The following is a 15,448-nucleotide window of genomic DNA, read 5'->3' on the forward strand; positions in this document are numbered from 1 at the left end:
GAAGTAGATTGGATAATCCAATAGATCAGGGGACGACAGCGGTGCGCTTCCTCAGAACCATTACTTATGCAGAACCGGAGTACGCCCTCAAAACCTATATAAGACTTGCGTAGATATGTTTGTGTGTGACATCTCACTCCCGTAAAATTAAGACAGATAACAACGACCCTCAAATAAAACATCAATTAAGTTGTCTCAACTTTGCATCCTTAGAGCCGGTGTAATAAAAGAAAAGTGTTTACGTGGTGATTACTTTACCATGTCATGTTATATAAGCTATATATTTATTTATGAATTCCACATTATAATATTTTAATTGTAATATTTAATTTTTAATTGAATATTATGTAATTATGTATTCATTGTGTTTTATTTTGGTATGTGACACTATAATAAATTATTCTGATTCTGATTTTGATACAATTGTTTAAGTGAAATAAGCAGCCAACAAACTTTTTGATTTTACAAATATAGATTTAATTTTAAAAAAATATATATTTAATTTTAAGTTGATTAGACAAAAAGTTAAACCGGAGACATATAAAACATTAAATAGTTCAAATTCAGTATGATATAGCTCTCTTATTTTACATTCGGTAGATGTAAACGAAGATACATTTTAACTGATGTTGAGATTTTACTAAGATAAACAATCCTTTAATTGTCCTGTATTAGTGAAAAAATACAACTTGATTTTTGCAAAAACATATTAGGTGTCAAAAATGTACAACAAATGTTATGGTTTATTTTAAATTGGGTAGATATCCTTTGATATATTTTAGAATGTACAAAATAGTGAAGTACTGGTTAAAATTGTTATCCACAAGCAACTGACAGTGTATTCTTAAAAACTGCTACAGGGAACAACTCTATAATTTCTGTAATATTAGAAGCAGTTGGATTTATCAACTACAAATGTACATCAATTATTATTTAACTTGGGTTTAAATGAGATCTGGTATAACCGAGACAATTTGATTATTGATACAATTTTATTATTATTTGTAAAAACAAGGATATATGATCATGCAAAACAGACTTTGAATGATCAACTGAACGTTTCATCTAAGTGTTATTTATATAAATATATTGTCAATAATGTATGTTTACAGAATTATCTTACTAAACATATGAATTTTATAGAGTGTATTTAATTCGCCAAAGATTGTTCTCTCATAATTTGTTTGTTGAAGTAGGCCGTTATCATGGAGTACAAAGACGTTATCAATATCATGTGAAAAAAGCATGTCTTTACCTCAACAATCCTCATCTTGTAAGGCTTTTCGGGTTTGCCTAATAATTGAAAAATGAATATCACTTAATGTCCCCAAAACAATTCCGTAGTTTTTACACATTTATTATAGTGTTCTCTCTGCTCTTCAAATCATCAAAACTAGTTAGTCACATATTGACATTTAAATCGGGTCCAATACCGATCACTCACCAAGTTAACGTAATAAAATTTACCGTAGAAAACTAAGATTTGAGGTGCGTTAGAGCTGTTCAACTATTGGACTTAAATAATAGAAAAATTGTAAAGGTGATACTTTGAACAAAATCAAACTACTGAGAGAGACAATAAAACTTCCGTCACGTTAATGAAGCCGGAAGTTAAATAATAGATCTGGAATGATGTCCTTAAAGACTTCGTCAATTGTTCTCATTATTTTACTGATAGTAAAGTACATGTTGTTACGGCCAGAAATCGCCTTTAAATTGTAGCCAACAAAAGACACAAATCAATAGTAAAATTTAACAATATTTAATATACAAAAGTTTACAAAAGGTATTACACAAATATTACTGTTAACTTAACTGTCAAAATATGAGTCCAATCTGTTATCTTTATCTGTATCCGGAAATCTTTCGGAATCCAATTTGAATATTACGTTCACTACTAATGTCACAATCCAGTATGATGTTGTTTGTAGAATAAAAGTGTCAATCCAAATGCTGTGAATACTAATGTCTATCAATGTCTATGTCCAAGTTTAATTATGAGAGTTTAACTTTAGTGTCTGTATATATAGTGTTGTCATGGAAAATTCTAGAACACTCTATAATGGAACATTGTGGAAAATCCTGGAAAGTTACAACGGAAGTTTCTGGAATAACGTAGAAGTTTAAATTACGCATCTTTTATAAGGATCATTTCTAGAAAGTTCCAATCATTCCTAAACTGCACAGTTATAAGATTATTTGGTAAACAACTATCAGGCCATACAACACAAATTAGGCCAACATAAATAAACATAATAATTACAATATCATAACACCTCCCCCCTTAAAAGAAGTTTTAGTGTAACAAAAACTTATCATGAATAATATGAACAAAAATACATAATATATACAAAGTGATTTAATAAGCTCTAGATAAAGCATCAGCTATTACATTATCTTTACCCTTAATATGTTTTACAATTACATCATATTCCTGTAACAATAAACTCCACCTAGTCAACCTCTGATTCTTGTTTCTCATGTTATGCATGAAGGTGAGAGGATTCTGATCAGTATAAACAAGAATAGGATATACAGTGGGATTCAAATATACATCAAAATGTTGAAGTGCTGACAACATTGCAAAACACTCTTTTTCAATAGTTGAATAATTTTTCTGATGTTTATCTAATTTCTTAGAAAAATATGATATAGGTTTTTCAACATTATCATCTGTCTCTTGATATAAAACAGCTCCTATTCCTACATCGCTTGCATCAACGGCAAGTTTAAATTGTTTTTCAAAGTCTGGAGTAATCAGAACTGGACTATTAATTAAAAGTGATTTGCTATTTTCAAAAGCTTTTTGACAATTTTCACTCCAGATAAATTTAGAATCTTTTCGTAAAAGATGAGTCAATGGTTGAACAACAGTAGCAAAATTTGAACAGAATTTCCTGTAAAATCCTATCATGCCTAAATATCTCATAAGTTGTTTTCTATTTGTAGGAGGTGGAAATTTAGAAATAGCTTCCACTTTAGCCATAATAGGTTTTACTTGACCTTGGCCAACTGTATGCCCTAAATAATCAACAGTGGCCTGACAAAATTCACTTTTACCAAGATTAACAGTCAAATTTGAATGTGACAATCTATCAAAAGTATCATACAAATGTGTTAAATGCTGTTCCCAGCTATCACTACATACAATAAGATCATCAATATAAGCATAACAACAGTCTAAATCTTTTATAACATTATTGATCATTCTTTGAAATGTAGCTGGAGCACTTTTCATGCCAAATGGCATTACAGTATATTGAAATAAGCCATCTGGTGTAACAAAAGCTGATATTTCACGAGCTCTCTGTGTCAATGGAACTTGCCAATAACCTTTCAATAAATCAAATTTGCTCACAAATTTTGCTTGACCAATATTGTCAATACAATCGTCTATCCTTGGAATCGGATAGGAATCAGATTTTGAGACTGAATTTACTTTTCTGAAATCAGTCACGAAACGAAAAGTTTTATCTGGTTTTGGCACAAGGAGACAAGGAGAGCTCCATTCACTGTTACTCGGCTCAATAATATCATTGTCAAGCATATATTTAATTTCTTTTCTCATAACTTCAAGTTTGAGTGGATTGAGCCTGTAAGGATGTTGCTTAATTGGAGAAGCATCTCCTACATCAACATCATGACAAACAGCAGTGGTTTTGTTTGGCACATCTGGAAAAAGATTTTTAAAAGAAAATACCAAAGTTTTTATTTCTTCTCTACGATCAAAAGACAGATGTGCAAGTTTTGAGTCTAAATTTGATAAAATTTCAGAATTTTTCAATCTAACTGTCTCTTCCATAGTTTTAGAACTAAAAGGTGGTTCAATTACATCTGGTTTGTCATGATTGTTCTCAAATTTAACCATGCCTAAAGTGGCAACTGGTTTACTATCACATTCATTAGTACGCTCAAAATATGGTTTTAACATATTAATATGACACACTCTGTTTTGTTTACGCCGACCTGGAGTTTTTACAATATAATTCAAATCATTGATTTTACTCTCTATTGTATAAGGACCACAATATTTAGCCTGTAAAGGATGTCCAGGGACAGGCAGAAATACAAGTACGCTATCACCAGGCTCAAAAACTCTGTCCCTGGCATCTTTATCATACCATATTTTCATCTTGTTCTGTACATTTTTTAAGTTTTTCTGAGCAATTTGACAAGCAGTATACAATTTTTCTTTAAATCTAGATACATAGTCTAAAAGATTCAAGTCAGTATGTTCAGTAAGCCACTTTTCCTTAATCAATTTTAACGGTCTCCTTACAGTATGACCAAATACCAACTCAAAGGGACTAAATCCAAGGGATTCTTGAACAGCCTCTCGAACCGCAAAAAGTAGAAAGTGAACTCCATCATCCCAGTCTCTGTCAAATTGAAGACAAAAAGTTCTAATCATGTTCTTCAATGTTTGATGAAAACGTTCTAAGGCACCTTGAGATTCTGGATGATAAGCACTTGATCTGTACTGAGCAATCCCTAACTGGTATACGACTTGCTGAAATAAACCTGACATGAAATTTGATCCCTGGTCGGACTGTATAGACTTAGGAAGTCCTACTAATGTGAAAAATTTGATCAAAGCTTTGACGATAGTAGGTGTCTTGATATTTCTGAGCGGAATAGCTTCAGGAAAGCGGGTAGATGTACACATGATTGTCAATAAATATGCATTTCCAGTCTTGGTCTTTGGTAAAGGTCCAACACAGTCAATTAGAACTCTGCTGAAAGGTTCGTCAAAGGCTGGAATAGGCAGAAGTGGTGCTGGTGGTATTTTCTGGTTAGGTTTACCAACAACCTGGCATATATGACATGATTTGCAGTATTCTGCAACATCATTTCTAAGTTTAGGCCAGTAAAAATGCTGCAAGATTTTAAGGCAAGTCTTCCTTATACCTAAGTGTCCAGCCAAGGGGGTGTCATGGGCAAGACCAATAATTTCTTGTCTATAAACTTTAGGCACCACCACTTGGTATAGCACTCTCCATTCCTCCTCTGGGGTAGCATCAGGAGGCCTCCACTTCCTCATTAAAATACTGTCCTGATGGTAATAGCATTCGGCCACTTTGTCTGCTTCCTCCTGTGGTTGAGCCCTCTGGCTGAGCTGAAGAACCTCAGGGTCTTTATGTTGTTCTTCGAGTAAATTATTTCGGTCTAATGAATGGCTGTTCACATCTGGCCATGGCATAATAACATTTTTGTTAACACTAGGTGGTTTTATAATAGCCTTTTCTGAGTTACCAGGATCTTCAATATCAGCTATAAAAGTGTCAGAAAGGTCCATGTAATCAAACTGGTCTTCTTGCAAATTCTCATCTTGTTGTTTTCTAGCCATCGCCCTAGTAACAACACAAGCTGGATACAATTCAGCATCATCTTCAGGTGATTTAACATCCACCACTGGTTCACTGGTAACAATTGGTTCAGCAACCACTTTGTTCCTAGCTAGATCATTTCCTAGCAATAATGTAACACCCTCAACAGGGAGATTAGGACGAACACCCACAACAACTGGTCCAGTTATCAAATCTGACTTCAGATAAATACGATGAAGAGGAACATCTATACAACCCAACTCTACACCTTGTAACAAAACGGAGGCACCAACAGAAGTCTTCTCGGACAAAGGCAACACACCTTCTAACAATAAAGACTGAGAAGCTCCAGTGTCTCGTAAAATCTTAATAGGTTGAAGAGTGGTATCATCAACAATAGAAATAAACCCATCAGACATAAAGGGTTTATATTCCTCCATGAAATCACAAAAACTGGACTTAAAAGCCTGACTCGCAGGACATTCCAACGTACTGGTAATATAAGGTGTCGTACAAGCACTGGTCTTCGGCTTATTATCTCGTTCATTCTTCTTCTGGAGTCTAAAACAATCAGCCATCAGGTGACCAATCTTCTTACAATAAGCACAAGTCAGTGACTTCCTCTCAAAAGTATTAAATTTTGGACTAGACATATTATAACTGGACTGACTCTTATTCTGTGAAACAGGCTTACTATCAGTATGCTCAGTGCTTTGATTTTTGTAATTTCCACTGGAAGTATTAACATTTTGACCCTTGAAACTTCTTTTATGTGAAAGAGTATAATTATCTGAAATAACAGCTGCATCATGTATTGACTCTACAGTTTTGTCGTCTAAATGTGTTTTTAAGTCTAAATGAACACATTGTTTGAACTCTTCTAATAACATCAATTGTCTTAGGTTATCAAAATTGTTGTTTGTTTTCTTTGAAGTAAGCCATTTATCAAATAGATCTTCTTTTTCCCGAGCAAATTCCACATAGGTTTGCGAATCAAACTTTTTATAAGATCTAAATTTCTGTCTATATGCTTCTGGTACTAGCTCATAAGCTTTCAAAACTTCCTGTTTCACCGTGTCATAATTGGAACTTTTTTCTGATGGAAGTGCGGAGTATATTTCAGCGGCTTTACCCTCAAAAACACTTTGTAGCATTGTAGTCCAATATGGCTTTGGCCAATTCAAATTATGAGCAATTTTCTCAAACTGCGGAAAATATTTATCGACTGTTTTTTCACAAAATTTGGGAACCAAACGTATATTTTTTGCTGCATCAAAATATTCTGATTTTGACTGGACTTTAGTGTTGCTTTCTTCTTTGACCATTTCAAGTTTTAGTTTCTCCATCTCTAGTCTTTCCCTCATTTCAAGTTCTGCCTGTTTTAACTTTAATTCATCTTGTTTCAATTTAAATTCATCTTCTTTTTCTTTTTTATCCATTTCCAATCTTTCCTTCATTTCTAGTTCTTTTAATTTAAGTTCATGTTCTAATTCAAGCTGTTTTAATTTAAAGGCGTCAACATTTTCGACCTTAAGTTCAAGAGCCTCTTCACCTAAAATTTCTGCGTCCACTAATTTGTCTATAACCAAATTTTTTATAATTTGTTTTCTCATAGATACTCTAAAATCTAATTTCAGGTGTTTAGCAAGCAACACTAATTCCTCTTTCTTTAAATTATCAAACCCCTCCAGGTCTGGCGTTTTCAAAAATTTACTGGCATCAAATGCCATTTTGTAGAATTTTGTTGGCTAGTTATAATACAAATACTAAACAAATTTTGAATAAAATATTTTTAAGATATCCCGGACGAGCCCCCAATTTCTGTTACGGCCAGAAATCGCCTTTAAATTGTAGCCAACAAAAGACACAAATCAATAGTAAAATTTAACAATATTTAATATACAAAAGTTTACAAAAGGTATTACACAAATATTACTGTTAACTTAACTGTCAAAATATGAGTCCAATCTGTTATCTTTATCTGTATCCGGAAATCTTTCGGAATCCAATTTGAATATTACGTTCACTACTAATGTCACAATCCAGTATGATGTTGTTTGTAGAATAAAAGTGTCAATCCAAATGCTGTGAATACTAACACTACACGAAAAGGCAGATTTACAACAATTTGGGCAATCATGTAAATGTTTGACAAATGTAACTACTATTCTGCCAGATATATTTGCGGACCTACTAATGTATATGTAAATGCATTATTCCTTTGGCATTATTTTGGACATTCTCAAAGATATGCTAAAGATAATTATTTTATTTCCATATCTTTATTTATATTCTAAAGATATGTAAAGATAGGCCTTATATTTGCATGCACTTTCCAGGATAGGAGATGTATGCAAAGTTTAAAATTTACATAAATGTTTTACAGAGGTGTGGGCAGTTTTGAGAGACCGCGGTTTATAAAACATTTACAACCACTGTAAATGCTGTCAAATGTTTATGTTATATTTGCAAACGTTTTTTCGATATCGTTCATGCATGTAAAGAAATGTATTTTATTTACTAATACTTTCCAGTATTATAGTTAATTTGATAAATATCGATATTTGCAACATATCTTTACAGACGTATGCAAAGTTTTGAGAGACCGCGGTTTATAAAACATTTACAACCAATGTAAATGCTGTCAAATGTTTATGTTATATTTGCAAACGTTTTTCGATATCGTTCATGCATGTAAAGAAATGTATTTTATTTACTAATACTTTCCAGTATTATAGTTATTTTGATAAATATCGATATTTGCAACATATCTTTACAGACGTATGCAAAGTTTTGAGAGACCGCGGTTTATAAAACATTTACAACCAATGTAAATGCTGTCAACTGTTTGTGTTACATTTGAAAACGTTTGTCGATATCGTTTATGTATGTACAGGAGTGCATTTTATTTACTTATACTTTCCATTATCATAAATATTTTGATAAATATCGATATTTGCAACATATCTTTACAGACGTATGCAAAGTTTTGAGAGACCGCGGTTTATAAAACATTTACAGCCAAAGTAAAAATGCTGTCAAATGTTTGTGTTATATTTGCAAACATTTGTCGATATAGTTTCTGTATGTAAAGACATGTATTTTATTTACTAATACTTTCCACTATCATAGTTATTTTGATAAATATTAATATTTGCAACATATCTTTATAGACGTATGCAAAGTTTTGAGAGACCGCGGTTTATAATACATTTACAACCACAGTAAATGCTGACAAATATTTGCTTATTTTTGCAAACATTTGTCGGATGTATTTATGTACGTAAAGAAATGCATTTTATTTACTTCATAGTTAGTATATGAAACATTGATACTGTGAAGCTGTCTTCACACAGGTATAGCTTTGCGAGACTGCAGTTTATATATCGCATGCACAACAAACGTAAATGAGGGTCGTGATTAGAGCTAAAAGAAGAAAAAAAGAAAAAAAAATACTCCCAAAAAAATAGATAAAAAGGGTCTAATATATACAGAATAGAAAATAATCATGACAATGGGCATAAAATATAAAAGAAATAAAGGAATATGATCTAAATTATCATAGAATACAGATATGAAAGACCCCATTCAGACCCTAGTAAATGCTGTAAGATGTGTCGATTATTTCACATTTACGGGAAAAAAAAATCCATATATTGTATAGTACGTTTTGCAGTACGTTTTGCAGCAAAGTTTCAGAGAGTCACACCGAGCGAACATTAGAATTGAAGTAGATATTGTTCTTCCCGATTCAAAACAGAACTGCTTGAAGATATAATTAATGATATTAAAAAATGGCAAGGTGCTTTTTATATGTCGGACCGATGATATTTTTTTTTCTATTTGAATAAGTAAGAAAATATCCACAGCTTTACTCCAGAACCATGGAAAAAAAATTTAAGATCTTGCTTGCATAACAAAACACGGCTTTAAAATGTTCATAACTTTCCTTACAGCAGATTTTACAATTCGATATGCTTGAATCATAACGGAAACTTTAACTAAGACGATGAATTGTAACAGTAAGCTGATATTTTTTTTTACATCTTATAGCCACATAATACATGGGTAGATGGATTGATATGTGTAAACGTCCAGTTGCAAATACTACATGAATCTCAGGTGTAGGGAGAAATGCACTATTATAATAACACTGTACTAAATTTTCCTTTTGTACTTCAAAATATGAAAACAACGATGTCATTTAGAATGAACTCTAAACTAGAATAAATAAGATCAAATCGATAAACACGGTATGTTTTGTCCACATCAAGCTTAAGTCTACCAACCTTGATGTGGACTTGGAAAAAAGTAAGTTTCGCTTCTGCTTATTTGTGATTATTTTTTTCATTTTAAACAAGAGAATACAAAATAATTATTTCAATATAACTTCAGCCAAGGCGTGGGTTTTGCATGATCCTATGATTTGAAAATACACGAGTATGCACATACATGTATTTTATCAAAATGTTGTCAGAATGTTTATGTTTACAATTGAAAATGTCTAATAATACAATGAAGAAAGAGATGATGATGATGATGGGAGTTTTTAACAACCTCGACTGGCTATACTGCGAAGAAAGAGCATGAATTAACGATCCCTTGATAGGTGGTAAATGTGTCACTTGTATGTAAATGAAGGGATTTTCCTGACTGTGAAATGGTTCATCTTTTAACACTACAGGGTACTTTAAAAGGAAAACCGTATGTGTTAATTACCAAAATTGATCAAATACAATGTAACGCTAATTGTGTATGATAACATCCAGATGTTGTAAACAGATTATACCAATTACGCAGGCCAAGTTGCCAGATAAAGACATCATTAAACATGCAGTTTGTATTCGTGAAAACGTATTAATACTATGAAAAACACAGATAATTTAAAAGTTTATATGGTAGAAAATTAAAAGAGAAATAAGGACAGTTACTGTAACATTGTATCTAAAAATATGTTGAAATTATATACAGTAAAACTGTTTTTAAACAATTATCTTTTGTATATAAAAAAAAACATTCTAATTTCCCCGCTTCTCATACATGTAGCAGATATAATAGATTCGATGCAAAGCAAGTAATTTAATTTTTGAATCAGGTATATCTCTGTATTTCGTGTTTTAACAAGAATAAAAATGAACAACATTAATGGAAAAAAAAACTACATCAATTTCAATAACCTTCCTGCTCCTGTATCAGTTTTATTCTAAAGATATATATGGTAGTATTCAATCAATTCAAAATTTTAATAAAATATCTTGGTGCTCTTTGGTTTCCCGATCTTGACTTTATCCTATTTAAAGGTATAATGATATTAAAAAGAATCCCAGTACATGTGTTTGTTCTAATCGAAGGCTCAAATTTTTTAAAACATTTCTTAGCGATAGCATTTCATTTCAAATCAAAATAATGTTGTTGCTGAATGATGTAAAGTTAATCATCAATATCGAACTCTACCTCCATTTTCCCACCAGTTACAACATATTAAAATTTGAAAACCTTTAGATGAAAGGTTCATAAGTCATCGCACGGAAACGACTGGAGCAGTCCGCCTGCTCGTCCGCAGTACAACAATAAATCAATAACGGGACTGGAAATCCGGTAATAAAAATAGCAAGTCTTTTTTTAGTCATTAATAAATGTAAAATAAATCCGGTTTACTGTCACATTCTGACATCCTCATGTTTATGTCGTATACTTGTAAACTGGTGTTTGTCTTTGAGTCGCTTTTTGTTTTTACTCAATGCAATAAGCAGTTTGTCGGCAGTGATTTTTGAAACTTGTCAGCAACAATGCTGATATATACCTGATATATAAATTTTATAAAAATCTGGCAAGAATTTTACCCGTTAGAGACCTAACAAGACCGGACGGAAGGACGGAAGCCCGATATTTTAATGTTCCCATCAGCGCGTCGCGCGGGGGACAAATCTTAAAATCATTTTGAATTTAGATTCATATTAATTTGCACTTTGGTCTTCGGAGATGGGTGTGTTTTTTGTGTTTTGAGTTAGATATGATACACAGGCCTGGTACAGCTGGTATAAACGCACCTTTTCACAAAGTGGGGAGACAAAACGACTCACATGCGATTAGCAAAGGTGCCTTTTTGTGGGGGGCATATTGGTCACATGGGCGTCGGGAAAAGCCCGAGAGTATTCACAGTCTTATAAGGATTTTTTCTAACAAGTATACAAGTGTTTATGTAAATTAAAAGGGTTGCTATTTCTTTATTTGCAAAAATGGAAATGTGGGATATACACAGCAACCGGCCAATTAACGACAATCAAAACCAAAGACATATAGATAACACGTGACTAATGCAGAATGGACAAGTATTTTTCTACTGCTAATCTGTTACGGTAGTTTTAGTAAAGATTTGTTGGTTTCTTGAATATGAAAGTTAATAATTATAAAAAAAAGAAGAAGATGTGGTATGATTGCCAATGAGACAACTCTCCACAAGAGACCAAAATGACACAGAAATTAACAAGTATAGGTCACCGTACGGCCTTCAACAATGAGCAAAGCCCATACCGCATAGTCATCTATAAAAGGCCCCGAAATAAGTATATTTAGTATAGCAAGTATTAAATCTATCAAATTATAACATCACATGTTCACAACAATAGTAAGATTTAAGCTATAACAGCAACATAGTTTATTCTCCTAGTACGTATTTGTTAGTCTTGAAAAAACTCAAACCATTATGACATAAGGAGATGTGATATGATTGCCAATTAAACAACGTTCCATCAAAGTCAAAATGACGTACATGTTAGCTTGCTATATTTGATATCTCCCAAGTACCATCCCACTATGAACTGCTTATACAAAAAGATATTTTGTTACCAAATGATTTATAATAATTTATAAAATAGAACATCATTATATATGCTAATATAAATTGTGTGCCCTTGGCTAAATACTGGGATCATATTGTTTTACCAGTGTCCTTTCGACAGTCCCGCACTTGGTATACTAGCTAGTATAGGATTATACGGCTGATTTCGTAGGATTATGTACAGTTTTTAAGCTTAAACTTTTAAATGATGTACCTGGTGTTAGTACATACACTAACGATTCGCATCTTGTCAATTGTTTCTTCTTTTTTTATGACAGGTTGCAAAATTTGACATTTTTAAATATATTGCGCCGATATATTTTTTTTACCTATTTTGAGGGTGCATATATATTCTCAGGATCATTTTTTCTTTAATGATTTTTCACGAACGACAGAATGTTGAACTTGGTGTATTTGAGTGAAATTTTGCATACAGTTAGCAAGGTTTTTCCGACCATGGAAGTATATAATACTTCCACTTCCATGGTCCGACTAACTACGCACACAACCCACACGTTTACATCATACAAAGTATGCTATATTAAGATTGTGTATTGTATCAGGATGTTGATTTTCTTTTTAATTTTCACAAATAACAGAATGTTTAACCTTTCTTGACCGCTGCACCAAATGTGTTTTTCAGACACAACAATTCAAATTGCAATGTATCGTCCTGTAAATGCATGCAATATTTGCCACCGGACGTTGAGCAACCATCAATCAATCAATTCAAATTGTATCTCAATATCACTGTTTACCAAATTACTTTATTCTGTAACGTCACACGTTTTCTGTCAAATTCTTAGCGTATCGGTCAACTTTGAAGCAATGTATATAAAACACAAGGATGATTTCATGTGTGTTTCTATATATATAAAAAAAATAGAAGATGTGGTATGATTGCCTATGTTACAACTCTCCACAAGAGACCAAATGACACTGAAATGTACATCTATAGGTCACTGTACTGCCTTCAACAATGAGCAAAGCCATACCGCATAGTCAGCTATAAAAGGCCCCGAAATGACATATGTAAAAAATTCAAACGAGAAAACAAACGACCTAATTTATGTACAAAATAATGAACGAAAACAAATATGTTACATAGCAACAAACTAAATTACAGACTACTTGACTCGGGGCAAGAACATACAGAATGTGGTAAGGTTAAACTCGTTTAAAGGCGTCAACCCTCCCTTCCCCTAACCTGGGACATTAACTGACCCCTGTTGTGTTCCCTTATCGCTACACTAACGGTGCGAAGCTTAAGATGGAATGACGGACCAGTTTAACGTGGGACAGTGGTGTAACAGTACAACATGAGAATAAACTGTAGAAATCAGTTAAAAAAGGCTTAACTCATCGGATGGATACAAATATAATACATCTAACAAAAACAAAGTGGACGTAGAAGGGTACTTATACATCCCAACAACCAAAAGACTTTAAGTGCACAGTACTCGCAGTTACTGACAGCTAGTTGAAAGCTAATAACAACTATTACAAAAAGCATGCATCAGTCCGGGATATTATGTTAGGTTTTAGTTTTCTCCGTATATAAGAACAAAGCCATCTATTGAAAAATCTTTAAAAAAAGAAAAGTTAAAACAAGGCATTTTCCCTGTGTGAATTTGTCGTCAAAATTGACGTTTTCTAATCAAATTTACGAAAAAACAAAAATGGTAACCGCCATTTGTTTTATTACATATTCCGATGTAACTCGATTCAAAGTACAAGTGTGCCAAAAATTTTAGAAATCGGGAGATATGCCATTCGGTGTCGTGTTATCTTGAAATATAAGTACACAGTTTTGGATTATGAAGAAAAATTGCCCACTTAGAGGGGAACACGAAACTGCATTAAAAATGGAAAAAAATATGGAGCAAAATTAAACATACAAATCTATGCCCAGTCCCACTAGACAACGATCGCACCACGCTCACCACGATCTGAAATAAATAAAGATCGTGGTGAGGTCGCGGTATGAGCGGCATGAAAATGTAAATTTTCGTTGCTTTTACGATGCTACTACGTCCTCATTACGCTTCTACAACGATCCCGCTACAATTATACCACGTTCTCACAGCGCTTATTCTGCGACCTCACTACGTTTATCAAGATCTGTCTACGCTCATCACGTTCTCACTACGACCGTACCACGAGTCATCCGATTGCAACACGATCTTATCACGCTTCTTCTGCGATTATAGCACGTTCTTACCACGATTTTACCGCGATCTATTCTACGCCCTCAGCAATAACGTCAACATCGTGTTCCATATGAATACAGTTCCATTCCTTCTATTTCTGATTAATACGTTTTCTCGAAAACAATAGTCATGCCACCAAAATCTACTAAAACACGTGGACGTGGTGGTAGGGTTGGTGTAGAGGCAGAGGGAGCTCTGATAGCAACGAATCTTGATCAAGTAGTTATGTCGGACCGACCAATCCGACGTAAATTAAAACCTATTGCTGGTCTATAAAGCTGAATTTACGATATTTTAGTGAACGACAGCAGAGATGACACAGATGTGTCAATAGATATAGGAAGATGTGGTATGAATCAATGAGACAACTCTCCATCGCCAAGTAACTATTTTTAAAAGTAAACCATTAAAGGCCAAGGAACGGCCTTCAACACTGAGCCTTGGCTCACACAGAACAGCAAGCTATAAAGGGTCTCCAAAATTACCAGTGTACAACCATAAAAACGGGAAAATCAACGGTTTAATCTATATGAAAACGAGAAGCATGGCTGAGCCGTAGGACAAAATGAACAAGAAGTCCCAATTACATACAGACAAACAAAACCTTAAGATATTTAATATATTTAATGTGAAAATGACAATGAGAATGATGATCGTAGTATGAACGTAGTCAGGTCGTAAGAAGAGCGTGATGACGACGGCAAGGGCGTGCTAGAATTGTACTATGGTCGTGAATAGCGTGGTATAGTCGTAGTGGAGAGTAATTGGGTCGCGATGAGAACGTGATGGTCGTAGTGAGGTCGTAATAACGTCGCAATGAGATCGTAGCGCAGTTTCTCCGAATGAAAGCACGCTCTCGCTACGATGGTACAGCGACCTTTGCGATTTTTCACAAACGCATTGCAACATTTTGATTTTTTATTAAAAGAATAAATTCAGTCTCTGCTTTAACTCTTGTTTTACCTCCCAGAATTGTATGTTTATTTATATTTTCTCTAACTTTTCAGCTATGATGTCTGAGAGACATTTCAAAATTGGCCTTCAACATTAAAGGCTTCTATGTTTGTTTA

This window comes from Mytilus galloprovincialis, chromosome 8 (assembly GCF_965363235.1).
Source record: "Mytilus galloprovincialis chromosome 8, xbMytGall1.hap1.1, whole genome shotgun sequence".
Taxonomy (NCBI): Eukaryota; Metazoa; Mollusca; class Bivalvia; order Mytilida; family Mytilidae; genus Mytilus; species Mytilus galloprovincialis.